Source organism: Panthera pardus, unplaced genomic scaffold, assembly GCF_024362965.1.
Source record: "Panthera pardus isolate Hobbes unplaced genomic scaffold, ASM2436296v1 HiC_scaffold_22, whole genome shotgun sequence".
Classification (NCBI taxonomy): Eukaryota; Metazoa; Chordata; class Mammalia; order Carnivora; family Felidae; genus Panthera; species Panthera pardus.
Window position 1 is genome coordinate 52,339,970 of NW_026526788.1, and position 17,670 is coordinate 52,357,639.

Sequence of the window (17,670 nt, forward strand, 5' to 3'; positions counted from 1 at the left end):
GCAATAGAGTATTCCAGTGTATGAATATACCAAAACATTTAGCCAGTTTCCTATTTATGGACCTTTAGATCATTTGCAGTCTTTTGCTATCACAAGATTTGCATCAATGTATCAGTATAACCGAGGGTAAAATTCCTGAAATGGAAAAAAGGGTACGTACACTGTAAATTTTGATAGCTATTGCTGAGTTGCCCTTTAAAGAGCTTGTACCAATTTATACTCCCACAAATAGCATATGAAAATGCTGTTTCCCTTCATCAACATCAACAGTAGGTATTATGAAACTTTTAAATACTTGCCTTACTTTGTCTTAATTATATTTCTTTAATTATAAGTGAGGGTGAGTATTTTTTCATTATATACTTTAAGAATTGTTTTCATATTTTTAAAGTTCATTTATTTATTTTGAGAGGGAGTGCCCGCGTGCGTGTGAGCTGGGGAGCAGCAGAGAGAGAGAGAGAGAGAGAAGGAGAGAAAGAGAATCCCAAGCACGCTCTGTGCTGTCAGCACGGAGGGATGTGGGATTTGAACTCATGAACCGAGAGATCATGATGTCAGCTGAAATCAAGAGTTGGACGTTTAACTGACTGAGCCACCCAGGCGCCTGAGATTTTAGATTTTTCTAATAGGTATGTTAAAAAGGTGAAAAGAAACAGATGAATTTAAGTGAATTGTGTGTGTATATGTGTATATATATATATATATATATACACATATACACACATATACACATATATGTGTATATATATATATACACACACATATACACATACATATATATATATATACATACACACACACAATTATACATATATGTATATATGTACATATATTTTATTAAGTTTATTTATTTTGAGAGCAAGAGAGAATGAAAGTGGGAAAGGGCAGAGAGAGAGAGAGAGAGAGAGATAGAGAATCCCAGCAGGCTCTGCACCACCAGCACAGAGCCCGACGTGGGGCTCGAACACACAAACTGTGAGATCATAACCTGAGTCAAAGTCAGATGCTTAACCCACTGAGTTACCCAGGGGCCCCTAAGTGAATAAAATATTTTTAACCCAACATATTCAAAATAGTGTCATTTTAATATATAATTGATGTAAAATTATTAATGAGACATTTTACATTCTCTTTTTGCCCTAAATCTTCTAAATCTAGTGTGTATTTTACTCTTATAAAACATCTCAATTTAACCAGCCACATTTCAAGCACTCAGTAGCCACATGTGGCTGGAGACTACTGTGTTAGCACAGAGAAGTAGCTGTAAAGAAACTTCTCAGTGCATAGAAGCTACAGCTAACACCTAAATAACTTAAACTTGAGCATGACAACCTGCCTAGTTTTTTGAGGCCAAGTTCAGTGCCGTTTAGAGAGGAGGTACTCAAAGTTTATTTTTCTAATTGAGTTATTTTTATTTTTTCAATTGAATGTTCATACTTGTTTTATGTAGATATGGTCAAAATACCTCATTGTAGCAATGAATCATTTTGTTCGTCATGAAACAAAACACAATTCATACATTTTACTTTGTTTCTCAGAAATGAGAGATGTTTTAAGAATGTGTTTTCATAAGATTTGCCAAAAGTTTTCATCACACAATAGCTTTTTTTTTTCCCTCTTCCTTTTGGACAATTATTGAATTGATGAAGCTTTTAAGATAGGTAGGAACAGATGTGTTGACTCAATTTGGGAGGCAAAAACATTTTTACTTGAAGAGAAACCCTCAGGGAAATGGCAGTCTCTTAGGGGTGTTTAAAATCCAGTTTTAGGAAGTCCTGAGTCTTGAGCAGATGTTGTGATGGAGTTAAGAGCCAACAGAGCTTGACCCCACTCTCACAGTCCTCTAAATACTACAATGCAGTACTAGGACCAGACTCCCTAACTGGACATTTATTAAGGGGACTGACATTTTAACTAGTGCCCTGAAGTTGCCCTTCCAATTGGTCCTTTTAGGGAAATGTTAATCCCCTTTACTTCTCTTTAATTTTAGTGCTCCAGAATCTGCTTAGGGAAGGAAAGAGAAATGCTCTGCAAAGTTGTGCAGGTGCTTTACAATACGGTGTGAGAAAGAAATTATTTTCATTAAAATATTAATGTTCAATTCAAACATGGGGGCCCTAACACAATTGAAATGGACTTGGAGAATAGCAGCTGGAGAAGCTCTGTATGCCACCTCATTCAATTGAATCCAATCCATTCTTCTTTCAGATTTGGAAAACAGACTTAGAGAGGCAGAGACACCTGCTTAAATCACATAGCTATCCGTTCAGAGGTCTGGATTTCAAGTTTTCTGGTTCTCTGTAGTATGAATTATAGCATTAAATAACATTTACTGAGTACTTACTAAGTGCTAGCCTCTGGGCTAAGTGATTTCCGTAGATGTCAATGATTTACAAAATCTTTGCAATATAAGGCATTTCAAATTTATTTATTTTTCTTTTTAAGAAAAATATTTGTTTATTTGAGAGAGAGAGAGCAAGGGAGGAGCAGAGAGAGAGGGAGACAGAGGATTCAAAGCGGGCTCCGCACTGATAGCAGAGAGCCATATGCGGGGCTGGAACTCACAAACTGTGAGATCATGACCTGAACTGAAGTCTGGTCCTTAACAGGCTGAGCCACCCAGGCAACCCTGAAATATTTAAAAAAAAAAAAAAAAAAAAAAAAAAAAGCATAACTCTTCTCTAACAATTTTTTTCCTGAAACTTCATTTGTTTTCTTAAACATAAGTTGCTGACGCATGGGTATCCAGAATCTTAATCTGCAAAGGATGCTTAGGTATACTCCACTGGGCTGTGTTTTGATGGCTAAATAAACAATAACTTATTCACAACTCAAGCCCAATCTATTTCTATTAAGGTTGCAGAGTGGTATGGAAAGCACAGCTTTTGCCTTTTTTCCTTCCTTAGTTTTGTTCACTAATGACTTCTTCCTTCTTTTCCTTCCTTTTTACCTTCTCTCCCTCCCTCCTCTCTCCTCCAACCCCAGTCTTCTTCTGTCCTTCCTTCCTTCCTTCCTTCCTTCCTTCCTTCCTTCCTTCCTTCCTTCTTTCCATTCTATTATAGGAAGTGAGGTGCTAAGGACATTTTCTGTCAAGATTCTAAACTTTTTTTATTTGTCTTGCCAACATATAGAATGTTGGACATGTAAGTGTCTTAGGCATCATCTGAAGAGAAGTAGAGGCCCAGAGAGGTAGAGGATTTTCTCTGAGGTCAACTAAATGAAACTGTACTGAGGTCAAAATGCTACTACATAGCAGGAATCCACTCAGCCCCAAGTCGAAAGTCATCAGAATAGCAAAGGCAATGTCTGGTTGGCCCTGAAGTGTCAATCCTTTTTTTTAAGAACTTGATTCAATCTCAAACCAGCAAATTCCCTAGCTTCAGGGCCAGGATCCCTTGTCACGAGCCTCAGAATCAAAAGCAAATCTCTAATCATACTCAGTGCTTCAAAACCCATCAGTTGAGGGCCAGGTAGCCAGTGGGGTTTACGCAGAGTAGGTTCTCAGAAACATAGGGGTCAGGGCTTGGAAATAGACACAAGAGGAAAAAATGACTTTTATTAACCTGTGCCTGAAAGATTTAAAGCATCACTTGATTGTGGAATAAAACCAACACATTAAGAAGCCCTAATGAAAGAAAACTTGAAGCTGGTTTTACATGTTGGAAGCCCAGTTTTTCAGATCCATTGTGATATTCTCAGCAGCAGGACATTCACTTTCCCATCCCAATGACTGCAGCAAAGGCATCTCCAAAGTCTATTTCTGGGCCTTAGTTTCTTTTGTAAAACAAGAGGATTTGTCCATATGGCGAGTGTATCTATATGTACAACCATGTGACTCTATAATCATATCAAAATAATAAAATGACATGGTTCGTTAAATTTTTTTATCATTCTGATTTTTCCCCCCTCCCAGTTTGTGGCTTGGCTGAACTGGCTGAACTGAGGGGAATACCTTTAATGCTCCAGATTACTTGTAGAGATTTTTATCTCACAATATTCCCCAAAGAATGTTAGGGCTGCTTCATTTCTCTGAGAGCCTTGCCTAGTAAACAATGTACAAACAAAACACTATTAGAGGTTCAGCAGTGTTTTCTGGAATAATCCCCAGTATGCTCACGATAAAGCCAAACTTCTTTACATGGCCTGCAAGGCCCTTGCCTGATCTGGCTCCTCTGTGCTTTCCAGGATTATATCAGACTCTCTCTCTCTCCTTATTTAATTTATTCTGGACACATGGCCTTCCTTTAGCTTCTGAAGGCACCATGCTGTTTGCCAACTCAAGGCCTTGATATGGCCTGTTTTCTCTGCCGAAACTGTCTTCCCTCCCTCTTGGTCTGCTTGAATGATTCAGGCCTAAATATCACATCATCAGGGAAGTGATCACCTCATCCAAAACCGAAATCAGGCCACCCTGTCCTTTCTCGTCAAAGCACTCAATAAAATTTGTGATTTACACATATTTCTATGTTTACTTTACTATTCATCTTCCTAACTAGTCTTTGAGGGAAGGGGCTGTTTCTTTTGTGTTTGCTATTGTATTTCCTAGCACATAGTAGGTGCTCTTTGGGGAATATTGTGAGATAAAAATCTCTACAATATTTGCTATATTAGTAAAGGAGTAAATGTATTCACAGAAAATTCCCAGCACAGTCAGCCCTTATTGGTTGTTTAGATAGGACATGATTCTTGAGAACCCTTAGTGAAACCATGACTGACCTTGTTTTGGCATTGTGGAAATAGTTATTGGTCCTTCCATAATCTGACAACTCTTCCAATGTGTGTTTATTCAGACTGATTCAACCTCTTTAATGACTCAGTGGGAACACCATTAAGCCAGTTAATGCAAACTCAATTCCCTCAATTCGAGTTCTTGGTCAACTGCAGGGATGTTCTGGCCAAGAAGATACCTGAGATTTCAAGTTTGAACTAGAGTACTCTTAAGAGAAAAAAATCAAGTGAATCTCCAGTGATTGACACTGTCTATGAATAAAAGTGAGAATTAAGTCATATGTGGAAATACTACATAGTCACCTGACTGCAGTCAGTTTTATTTAGCTGTTGCTGGAGCCCCATGGAGAAGGGTTTATTTATTAAGAATGGAATAGTTCTTTTAAAATTCTGTAGCAATCATGTCTCTCTCTCTCTCTCTCTCTCTCTCTCTTTTTTTCTCCAGTCCATGGAAAGTGTTATCTCAGGCGGCTTTGTGCAGGAAGTTGGGTTTATCACTTCCTCACAGTTGCACTTTGTCTAGGACTTAACTACATGCTATCAGATTACATCAAAATGTAGGCCTTTGTGTGTTTAACTCATCAAAGGAGTGGACCCTCAGGACTTGATATCACTTCACTGCATATGCAGCCATGTAGCAAAACAAAGCCTATCTAAACAGGACAGAACTATTTCTGTTGCGAGGCGACTCTGCTAGCTCGAGCTTGCAGAAATGGTCGGGTTTCAGGTGTCTGTAGTGTTTCACTTCTTGTTTTTATATTTATCTCTTTTTAGAATTGCAGTCATTTGCCTGGCTGTGTGCAAGGAAGGAAACCCAAAATATTACCTACAAGGGAGGAGACAAGATTGCTCCAATCCCCAGTGTCAGTTGGAGGCAGCACTAACCTTTACCTCATCATCTTGATTTTCACTTGAAAGCTGAAGTGGCTGCGGTCAGAGTCTGGGCTCCAGGGATGGCCACACAGGGGGTTTGAATCCTGGCTCCTCTGTTTCCTGCTTGTGCGTCCTGGGGCAAGTTATTTCACCTCTTTGGGCTTCTGTTTCTCTGTCTGAAAAATGGAAAAATTACAGCACCTGCCTAATAGCCTTATGATATGGAATAAATGATAGGGATGAAATGGTGTGTGAAAAGTGCATATGGAATGTGCTCACCACAGGAGGCATATCAGTCTTGTGAAGCCGGAGGGGTCCTGCACGCCACACCCTGCAGAGTGAGTGGCAAGGCCGGCACAGTCGCGGGCCGGCTCAAGTTTCTCAGGCTGCACTTCCACCTTTGGGGCCTCGTTGCTAGTTTCTTCTCTGCGGAGTTCCCTCTTCTCTGCGGTGGGCTGGCTGCCAGATGCCGCCTCTATTGGCAGCCACAGGAAGCCAATGCAACTGTGAAGTAATACTTCTGCCCCGGGGCTGGCCCCGCCCTGTTGACCAAGGGTTTTAGATCTGCTCAGCCAACTCCTTTTAATATCTTGCCTAAAAAGGACTTCTCACCCTGCTCTGCTGCACTGGGCGATGGCTGCCTGCCCTAGAGGGCTCAGACAAACAGCTTTCGGGGGATAGAAATGGGGAAGGGAACTTCTTCCTCCCAGACGAATGTTTTGGGAGTTGGGGGTACCATCTTGCAGCAACTGTCTGCTATGGTGATCAGTTACCAAAATCATATGTCAAAGGAAGAGGGATAGGCTTGATTTTATAAAATCCTTCCAAGCCAGTGGAGTATAATGAGGTGCTCTGAAAAAAAAAAAAAATTATTTGCATCATGGCAGTATGCAAATTTTCGCAGACCTATGACTGGAAAGAAATTAAATTACACCTAAAAAACTTTATAATTTAAGAAGGTAAATGTTTTTTCTTTTCCTTTTTGAAAGTCTGAAACCATTCTAAATAGGAAATTGAAACAAGCATAATGCTTTATTGCTTCTTTATACTCTGGTTATTCACTGATGGCTCCCTACCTTGATGGTTTCCTCCCTTCCGGCTTCTGAGGTGGCAGATGCCCTGTGAGCCACACTCCACCTCAGCTGTTCAGATCACTTCAGAGCCACAGACACCTTCCATTCAGTGCCAGCTGGCTTTGGCTTGGTGTCAGAGGTTCTCATCCAGTGGATTTTGCCTCTCTGCCTGGCCCCATGGGGTGAGCTCTTTGGCTATCTCTTTAGCTTTTGTCCTTGGATGCTGTCTCTTGGAGCTCCCGTTCGTGACCGGAGGGCCAGTCTCATGTCACCTTCAAGCTCTGCACAAGAGACAGATTCCCAGGCTGGAATCTAGCATCTTGGGCTCTGGGAAGACTTGAGACATTTGCCTACAACTCACTTGGAACAGTAGTGAATGCTAGTGGAAAACCAGGTCTTTCTTTTGGTTGATCATATTAAAATACATTTTTTTTCTAATTGCAAAAGCAATACATGCATACACACGTGCGTGCACACACCCCCCCCCCCCCCCACACAAGCTCCTAAACACAGAAATATGTCAAATTTAAAATTGAAGGGCTTCATATTAACCTCCTAGTGATAATTCTTTGTTATATACTGTCTCAGATTTATTTCAGTGCATATAAAAACATTTTTTACCTCACACAAAAAAAATGAGAATGGGATGCATACCTACTCTTCTGTAATTTGTGTGTTTTCCTTAACAGTATATCTTGAATAGATTGAAATGCCAGCATAGACAGATTTACTCCATTATTTTGTATGACTGTGGCTATTCCACAGTAGAGTGGACTATATTTACTCGATTCCTCATGGACCTTGCACTATTTAAGATTTTTTTCTTTGGCTTAACAAGCAGTGCAATACTGAACATCCTTGTACAAACATCTTTGTGTGCATGTGTGAGTATTTCTGTAGAATTGTTGGGTTGAAGGGGATGCACATTTCAAAGTTTCATAAACTATGTTAAATTGTGTATCAGTGGACCAGTTTGTGATCTGCTAAGAAATCTGAGAAGGCCTGTTTCCTCAAATACTTACCAACTCTAGTATTACTAAATTTTGTAAGTCTACTGGGCAAAAAACTTGTTCATTGGTGTTGCTTTTATTATTAGCAATGTTGAACATCTTTTAGAATGTTTTTTTGACTATCCATATTTCCTCTTATGAGAGTTTTCTGTTTGTATCCTTTATCCAATTTTCTGTTGAGTTGTCTTTTTCTTTTTTTCATGTTTGTTTATTTTTGAGACAGAGACAGAGCGCGAGTCGGGGAGGGGCAGAGAGAGAGGGAGACACAGAATCTGAAACAGGCTCCAGGCTCTGAGCTGTCAGCACAGAGCCCGATGGTGGGGCTCGAACCCACGAACCGTGAGATCATGACCTGAGCGGAAGTCAGATGCTCAACCGACTGAGCCACCCAGGTGCCCCGATGAGTTGTCTTTTTCTTATTGATCTGTGCAGCAGTTAGGATGTTTTCAGAATGCTTACTTGTATTTATTGTTTATTATTCTAGAATATGATATCTAAAGATAAGGTATTCCCGAGTTGGGCAGTGGCTTAGCAGTCTTGGGCGCAGATACTTCTGCTGCTATGTTTTACTCAGCTTGTGCTTTTGTGGTTTCGAAATGGCTGCCATAGTTCCGGTCATCACATTGTAGACAGCTATCTCCACAGGTCCAAAAAAGGCTCACCTATCCCCAATTCTCAAGCTTCGTTTTTGATCATTAAGGAAAACTTCCAACTAGCTTGCCTGCAGATATCTGCCCCTACCCAGGTCCCACTGGCCGGGATTGAGTCACATGCCCCTTTTCAGGCTATGATACCCATGCATCTGCCATTAAAAAGAATATATTTATTTATTTTGAGAGAGAGAGAAAGTGTGTGCATGCAAGTGGAGGAAGGACAGAGAGGGGAACAGAGAATCCCAAGCAGGTTCTGCACCAGCAGCGCAGAGCCCAATGGGCTTGAATTCACCACCTGTGAGATCATGACCTGACTGGAAGTCAGACGCTTAATGACTGAGCCCCCCAGTGCCCCAACATCTGCCATTTTTTTTTTTTTTAAATTTTTTTTTTCAACATTTTTTATTTATTTTTGGGACAGAGAGAGACAGAGCATGAACGGGGGAGGGGAAGAGAGAGAGGGAGACACAGAATCGGAAACAGGCTCCAGGCTCCCAGCCATCAGCCCAGAGCCTGACACGGGGCTCGAACTCACGGACCGCGAGATCGTGACCTGGCTGAAGTCGGACGCTTAACCGACTGCGCCACCCAGGCGCCCCAACATCTGCCATTTTTAATGAGATTAGTCTCCATGCCATCTCCTGAATTAGTTGAATCAGGCAGATGCAATTTGATTATAGTGCAACAATTTGAATGTAGGCACAAATTCTGAATACCTAAATACCTGAATGCTCAATACCTGAAATACAAGATTATCTTTGGCTTTGAATGGTGAATCTTTAAAGGATCAGTGTATGACTTGAGCATGGGCAGACCAGCTCCTTAATATCTGGCCACTCTCAGTAAGTCATAATATCCTGCTTAAACCCCCAAAGCAGAATAGCGCATGGCTTTCTCCTCTGGGCAGCAAGAGGTGGTTGGACTTTACCTGGTCTGTGAAGCCACTGTTAGGCCAGTTGCGATCTTCTGGCAGAATTTCTGGACCTCTCCAGAGGGGATGAGGGCCCCACAGGTGGCTATAACAATACCTACCCTTTTAAATGGGTGCTGAGTTCTGACTGAAGGGATGGGAAGCTACAACCTCCTTCACTACTTTTGGAGTAGGGACCTCCCTCTTCTCCCTACTGGGCAGAGAGACAATGGGAAGTAGTAGTTATAGCTTATTTTTGCTTTACTTATTTCTTGTAAGTCAGTGGTCTCAGAGGAAAGAGAAATCTGATCTTAATTACATCTTTCTGAGATGAAAATTACCTTCTTTTAAAAATAAATCTTTGGGGCACCTGAGTGGCTCAGTTGGTTAAGCATCTGACTCTTGATTTCGGTTCAGGTCATGATCATACAGTTTGTGGGTTCGAGCCCTACATTGGGCTGCGTGCTGACAGCAGAACCTGCTTGGGATTCTGTCTCTCCTTCTTTCTCTGCCCCTTCCCTCCTTGTGTTCTCCTCCTCTCTCTCAAAGTAAACAAATAAACTTAAAAAAATGCTTATTCAGTTTTTAGAGAGAGAGAGAGAGCATGCGTGTGCACATGAGCAGGGGAGAGGCAAAGGGACAGGGTGACAGAGGATCCGAAGTGGGCTCTATGCTGACAGCAGCGAGCCTGATGCAGGGTTCAAACTCATGAACCAGGAGATCATGACCTGAGCCTAAGTCGGACCTCAACTGACTGAGCCACTCAGGTGCCCCAAGAAAATTATATTTTAATCGGACTAAGATACGTCCTCAGGTTCACCTTTTCTACTCCCAGAGTCTCAGTGGTATGTTCTGGATACCAAAACTCTTGATTTTTATTAAACTGAGGTTATGGACATGGAAGGCTGAGTTCCAGAATCACTTAGCTCATCTTTATCCTTCTGCCTTGATCTGTTCTAATTTCTCAACTTGACAACCCCAAAATGAAAATTCAAACAAAAGTCAGTCCCCTCTTCTTCCCTCTTAATCCTGTTCCCTACATCACAATAGTTACTGTGATAGCTGAGTGCTTATTAGGCTAAAAGTATTCACTTTCACTTTTAACCTTAGAGAATCCTACACAGCTGTTATTTAAATGTATCCCCATTTTATGTTTTTGCATGCTGTTGTACATAGACCTAAAAAAATTTCATTTCCAGTTTTTTGTTGCTTGTATATAAAAATATAATTGGGGGTGCCTGGGTGGCTTAGTTGATTGAGCGTCGACTCTTGATTTCAGCTCAAGTCATGATCCCAGGGCCACTGGATCAAGCCCCATGTTGGGCTCTGTGCTGAGTGTGAAACCTGCTTAAGATTCTCTCTCTCCCTCTCTCTTTGCCCTCCCCTGCACTCTCTCTCTTTCTCAAATTAAAAAACAAAAAAATGTTTAGAAACATAATTGATTTTTGTATGTTGACTTTGTGTCCTGTGACCTTGCTATTAGTTTTACTAGATTTTTTTGTAGATTCCTCAGTCTTTTCTACATATGTGATCATGTTGTTTGTGGATACAGATAATTTTACTTCTTCCTTTCCAATATGGATGGAAAGGCTCCAGGCGTAGCCCTAAAGGCAGCCAGCTTGATGAGCAGTCCTTTGGTTTAGATTTCAGACCTGGTAGTTCGTTGATTGGGCTGCCTCAAGAAATGAAATCACATGTAGTGGTCTTTTCTGACTCTGGTTTTATGCATGCTATTTGTTCTTTCTCTTTCCTTTATTTGAGGACTTCCTTCCTTACTTGATAAGTTTAATTTGAAAACTGGTTCACTCAGAGAAAGTACCTTATTTCTGAAGTATTTTTCCTCTGGCTGGTGGTCAAATCTGCCATTCTTGGAGGGTTGACCACCTTCTCTTTTCCATTTCCTTCTTTGGTTCCATAATGAAATAATCATTCCCTGCAGACTCATCAGCCAGTTTGTCCACTGGCTGTTCCCTGATTTTTGCTAAATGACTTTTACCAGCAAGTGGTCTGGTGTCCTTTGCAAATCAAAGTCTGGGACATGCTTTGCCCCTTGTTCCGCAGATTTTAAATGCCCTTTATCAAGCAGCTTCTCATGCTGGGAAAACCACAGTTGGTCTCTACTTCTCCCTCACTTCTTTAAAATTACTTGATAGTAATTTTACCTAACTCTTTGATTCTTTATCTTAGTTATTTGTACATTTGTTTACTTTAAATATTTTTCCTCCAAATATTACATATTCTTTCAACTGATTCTGATTATTTTTATTTACCCCTCCTTTATCTATTTTGGAAGCTACTTCTTTTTCTCTTTAGCTCTTTCTTTGTTAAAAGGAAAGGACAAAATAATATCCAATCAATAATATTCAATCCAGTGATTTTTAGACTTTCCTTCATGGAAATATAGTTACAAGAATCTTTAAACTTACTGAAGCTTTTTTTTTTTTTTTTAGCTGATTATGGTAAAAGAAAAGTTTATCATAATTATACAGAAGGTGTCCCAGAGGATCAGCATGAATATTGGCCTACAGAGGATCCACTCTCAAGCATCGGGATAATCCTGGATTTTTACTGATCATTTCCTTTTCATTTTTCTTTGTCTTTTCTTTCCTGTTTGCTTTTGCATTTCCTTGCCTTTGGCACCAGCTCATTTTCCTTGAGTCCTTTTTCTTTTTGGAAAACAGCATGAGTAAGTGGAAGGAACACGGACTTTGGAGTATTAATAGGCCTGAGTTTCAACACCACTTTGCCTGTTACTAGTTGTGTATCCTTGGGAAAGTTACTTACCCTTTTGGAATTTCAGTTTTCTTCTAAGGACTGCCTGTGAAACTATGAATAAAATTCATAAGGCATTTAGCACAGTGCCTGGCCCATGGAAGATACTCAATACATGTTACCTATGACCATTACCTTTTACTCGTCTGACTTTCTTGCTCCTTTCTGTAATCATTTGACATTCATTATTGGACTTAGATGAATCTATACATTTGTGATCTTTGAAAGTAGTGGTTTACCTCTTCTTTCCTCTTTTTTTTTTTTAATGTTTATTTATTTATTTCGAGAGAGAGAGTGAGCAGGGGAGAGGAAGAGAGAATCCCAAGCAGACTCCATGCTCAGTGTGGAGAGCCTGACATGAGGCTCAATCTCATGACTGCAAGATCAGGACCTGAGCTGATATCAGGAGTTGGACACTTAACTGATGAGCCATCCAGGCGCCCCTCCTCTTCTTCCCTCTTAATAGTAGTCAGTGATATGATGTCAGAAAAATAGCTTATGCAGTCAGCCTGAATTACAAGAGAATGAATAAAAGTTGAATGTGTCTAGAATCATAATGGTAGAGCCTCAGTAGATTTTAGAGACCCAGCCGCTTCAACTCTTTTTATTTTATAGATGAACTGACATAACAAAGGTAAGCAATTTATTTGCGTTTCCTCCCTCACACCAGCCCCTGACAGTCACTAATCTGCTTTCTGTCTCTATGGACTTGCTTATTCTGGACATTTCATACAAATGGATTCATATAGCTGTGATCTTTTGTGTCTGACTTCTTTCACTCAGTATAATATCTTCAGTTCATACTTGTTTAATAATTCAAATGATAGGATAGTATAATGAAGAAAATAAAAAATATTCTGTAATCCCACCTACCATTGATAAAGACTGTTAACAGTGTGGTGTCTCCCACATAAATACATTTACACTAGTCACACCTTTTACTTGAATTTGGTTTTCCACTTAGGACTTGTGAAACAGCTCCCTGTGTCAACACACATGCAGATCTCTTTATTCTCTTTTACATTCTGTGTGGTGTTGTATTATATGATTTTAGTCTAGGTTGTTTAACAAACCTGCTGAGGGTATCCTTCTCCTCCCCTCTCCTGCCTCACCCAACAGTTTGCATCCTAACTGCTGAATGTGAATTTATTTTGAAATCCCAATATTAGAGGAAAATAAACAGGAATAGCTTCCATTACTCTGAAGTTAGCTTGGTTACACTGGGAAATTCATACATCAGTACGAGCTAGATAAACTTTGAGGTTGCTTCTAATTTCAGATTCTTTAATTCCTGGGATTAGTTCCACAATCATGGTAGTTCTAGGGACATAGAGGCAAATGTCTAGGACTGGGAATTAGGAGGCCTAGGTTTAGCCTTCATTTTGCTAAGGACTAGCTCTGGGCCATTGGAAAGTTACTTATTTCTTCAGATTTCAGTTTCTTCATCTGTGAAATGAGGTGAATGGGCTAATCGGTTTCTGTCAACTGAGGTCACTGCCCAGTTTACAATGATTTCCCTTCTCCCGGAATAGCTTTACTCCCTTAGCGTAGGCCCTCAGTAGCCATGTTATATTATGAGACACTCCTTTCTCAGCCATATCTGATTTTTCTAGTGGAAGCCATTTGTCACAAGTCAATCCAATCAAAATCCTTCTTTAGGATTTTTTAATGTGAACCACAGACAATATGGGCAGTTCCTCTCTTGTGGTGGGGAGATGTGAGAAGTGAAACTTGGTAGCCATTGGTAACCATATTATCAGTGAATTGAGGTTCTAATGTAGAGAGGGAAGGGGTGAGACTTCTGTGCTATGAGTTAGTGGGAGAGTAGTCACATAAAAAAGGAGCTACCTCTAAATGCAATGTGAGGTTCTGAATTGGGTCCTGTAACGGAAAAAGGACAGTGGAAAAACTGATGATCCAAGTAATGTCTATAGTTAATAGTACTGTTCATAACCAATGTTAATTTTGTAGTTTTAATGAAGATGCCATGTTTATGTAAGATGTTGACATTAGGGGAAACAGGCTGAGAACTCTCTAAACTATCTCTGCAATATAAACATCATATGCTTCCTGATAGGATGCAACAAGAAGGGTACGGTATTACTTATGTGGTATTCTTTTAAAAAATATACACCTGAATTTAACCACTAGGAAATATGATTGAGAGACATTCTTTAAATGAGTAGTTGGTGCCCTTCAAAAATGTCAAGGTCATGAAAGACAAAGAAAGATAGGAATTCTTCCAAATTGGGGAAATTTAGGAGACATGAAAACTACATGAAATGAATGATCTGGATTCCATCCTGGACCCAAAAAAAGATCATTAGTAAGATAATTGGAAGCATTTGAATACTTTCGAGTAATTTATTAAATAAATTAATGTTTGTTTATTTATTTATTTTGAGAGAAAGAGCAAGCACACACCCTGTGCATGAGCAGGGGAGGGGCATAGAGAGAGAGAGAGAGAGAAGGAGAGAGAGAATCCTAAGCAGGCTCCGTGCTATCAGCTTGGAGCCTGATGTGGGGCTCAGTCCCATGAACTGTGAGATCATGACCTGAGCAGGAATTAAGAGTCAGAGCCTTAACCTACTGAGCCATCCAGGCACCCCCTACTTGCTAATAGTATTGTATCAATACTAATTTCATGGTTTTGATTTTTTTTTTTTTTTTGGTCATAAAAGATGTTAACATTTGGGAAAGCTATAGGAACAGTGTAGGAATTCTTTTTTTTTTTTTTTTTTTACTACTTTTGCAACTTTTTTAATTTAAGTCTGAAATTATCTCAGAATTAAAAAGCTTACCAAAAGGTGATATCATTGGCATGGTGTAGGCAACTCCAAACACCCATCCCTCCACAGAAATATAAAAAAATATCAGAAACTGGTAAAACCAACTTTGTCAGAACTCAGGAAAATAGTAAACAATTTAGAGCAATGAAGCAAATGTTGAATCAAGAAAAAGAACCTAAAAGGGATAGGAAATCTCTGTGGCATTTTTCCTTGCCCTTGCCCTTGCCCTTGCCTCACACCTCCCTAGTAAAGTGACAGTCTTGAAGATAGCAACTTGAGTTCCCAGTGTGGAACCTTGGCCTTGGTTCTAGAGAGAGCAGAGCACACCTTATTAGCAAGTCATTGTGTTTGTCTGCTCTACTCTGAAGGCTACCTGAAGGACTAATTAACACAAGATATGTCTGTGTTTCATCTAACTCAGAGATTACTCAGGACAGAAAAATGGTGGACATAGCGCAGACATTGTAAGGTATTAAAAACAAACAAACAAATCAAAACAACAACCACCCTGCAGCTTCTTGGGGCAAAAAGATTAAAGTTGAGACATACAATAGACCGCCTAAGACTTGGGAGGCAAGCTGGGAGAGATTTTTTTTTGAAACTTAGGTTATTCAGAAAAGCCTGTGTACATACTGGGGAATCTAGAAAGCCACGCGCATGCCCGAGACAAGACACATCCTCAGAAAAGACCCAGGAAGACCCTAGCTTTCAACTCTGGATGATCTTTAGGTTTGTTGCAAGTAGCAGGTGAAGGCTAAGGCAGTGTTGTAAGTAGCCTGCCTAAGCATTAAAGAGTGCCCCAACATAGCCAATCTGCAAAGAATGCGAGAGATATTTATTTTTTGTTTGTTTGGTTTTTAAACTCTTGGCATCAGGGATATCTTTCTTTCTTCCTTTCTTTTTAAAAAAATTTTTAATGTTTATTTGGGAGGGAGGAGCAGAGAGAGAGGGAGGCACAGAATCTGAAGCAGTCTCCAGGCTCTGAGCTGTCAGTGTGGGGCTTGAACCCACAAATCATGAGATCAGGACCTGAACCTAAGTTGGAGGCCTAACTGACTGAATTACCCAGGCACTCCAAAGAAATCTATTTTGAAGGACTAGCTGAATGCAGGTAAGGAACAGAGACTTCAGTGACCATATACAATAAAGAATACAGTCTCTACAAAAAATAGTTTGGAAAAATCACAGACAAATGGACAGCAGTGGTCCTCAACAATCTAGAACAGTAAACACTGGAGAAGGAGGAAAATCTGATATCCGGAATTACCATATTATAATATTCAAATGTACAATGTTCTATGAAAAAAATCACAAAATTATACAAAGATACAGCAAAGTATGGTCTACTTAAGAGATAAAAATAAATTGACAGAAGACCAGATATTAGAGTTATTAGACAAAGGATTTTTAAAAAATTTAATGTTTATTTATTTTTGAGAAAGAGAGAGAGATAGCATGAGTAGGGGAGGGACAGAGAAAGAGGGAGACACAGAATCTGAAGCAGGCTCCAGGCTCTGAGCTGTCAATGGAGAGCCTGATGCGGGGCTCAAACTCATGAACCATGAGACCATGACCTGAACTGAAGTTGGACGCTTAACCGACTGAGCCACCCAGGCATCCCAAAATTAACAGTCTTAAATATGCTCAAAGAGCTAAAAGAAATCAGAAAAATAATGTATGAATACAATGAAAATATCAATAAAGAAATACAAGCTATAAAGAGGAGCCAAATAGAAATTCTGGAGCTGAAAAGTACAGTAACTGAAATAAAAAATTCACTAGAGGTATTCAACAGCAGATTGAGCAGAGAGAAGAAACAAATAAACGAACTTAATGATAGGACAATTGAAATTATATATACTGAGAAGCAGAAAGAACAAAAAAAAAAAAAAAAGAAAAGTGAACAGAACCCAAGGTACCTATGGTACAATCAAGCCAACCAACATATATGTTTTGGGAGTCCCAGAAGGAGGAGACAGAGAAAGGGGCAGAGAGATTACTTAAAGAAATAGTGACCAAACACTTCCCAGTTTGATGACTCTATATGTCCAGGAAGCTCAACAAACTCCAAGTATGGTAAGCTCAAAGAAATTCATACTGAGACACATTATAATTAAAACAAAGACAGAATCTTGGAAAACAGTAAAAGAAACTCATGTTCAAGGGATTCTTTTTTTTTTTTTTTAATTTATTTTTGGGACAGAGAGAGACAGAGCATGAACGGGGGAGGGGCAGAGAGAGAGGGAGACACAGAATCGGAAACAGGCTCCAGGCTCCGAGCTGTCAGCACAGAGCCTGACGCGGGGCTCGAACTCACGGACCGCGAGATCGCGACCTGGCTGAAGTCGGACGCTTAACCGACTGCGCCACCCAGGCGCCCCCAAGGGATTCTTAATAACACTAACAGCCAATTTCTTAGGCAGTAGGCAATATTTAAAGTGCTGGGGAAAATCAAGAGTCTATATCTGGCTAAACTATCCTTCAAGAATGAAGGAGAAATTAAGACATTACCAGACAAATAAAAGCGGAGGGAGTTTGTTAAGAATAGACCTGCCCTGGGGCGCCTGAGTGGCTCAGTCGGTTGAGCGTCCAGCTTCGGCTCAGGTCTTGATCTCGCGGTTTGTGAGTTGAGCCGGCGACGGGCTTTGTGCTGACAGCTCAGAGCCTGGAGTCCGCTTCAGATTCTGTGTCTCCCTCTGTCTGCCCCTCCGCTGCTTGCACTCTGTCTCTCTCATTGTCTCAAAAATAAATAAACATTAAAAAAAAAAAAAAAAAGAATAGACCTGCCCTACAAGAAATGTTAAAGGGAGTTCTCAGGTCCAACTTTCAGCCATACAAAGAAATAAAAATCTTGGGTAAATG

At 40.1% G+C, this 17,670-nt stretch overlaps 1 long non-coding RNA gene across 2 annotated transcripts; it reads right to left on the reverse strand.

Annotated features, from left to right (window-relative positions):
• Nucleotides 1–1,574: 1,574 nt before the first annotated feature.
• LOC109264662 (uncharacterized) lies at nt 1,575–6,430 on the reverse strand. Of its 2 annotated transcripts, none has more exons than XR_002078824.2 (3): nt 5,881–6,430; nt 5,614–5,777; nt 1,575–3,815 (listed from the first exon to the last, which is right to left on the reverse strand). It is a non-coding gene; the product is annotated as an uncharacterized LOC109264662 (long non-coding RNA). The 2 variants fall into 2 exon arrangements; XR_002078823.2 differs by having other exon boundaries at nt 5,620–5,777; nt 5,881–6,428.
• Between the last annotated feature and the right edge of the window lie 11,240 nt (nt 6,431–17,670).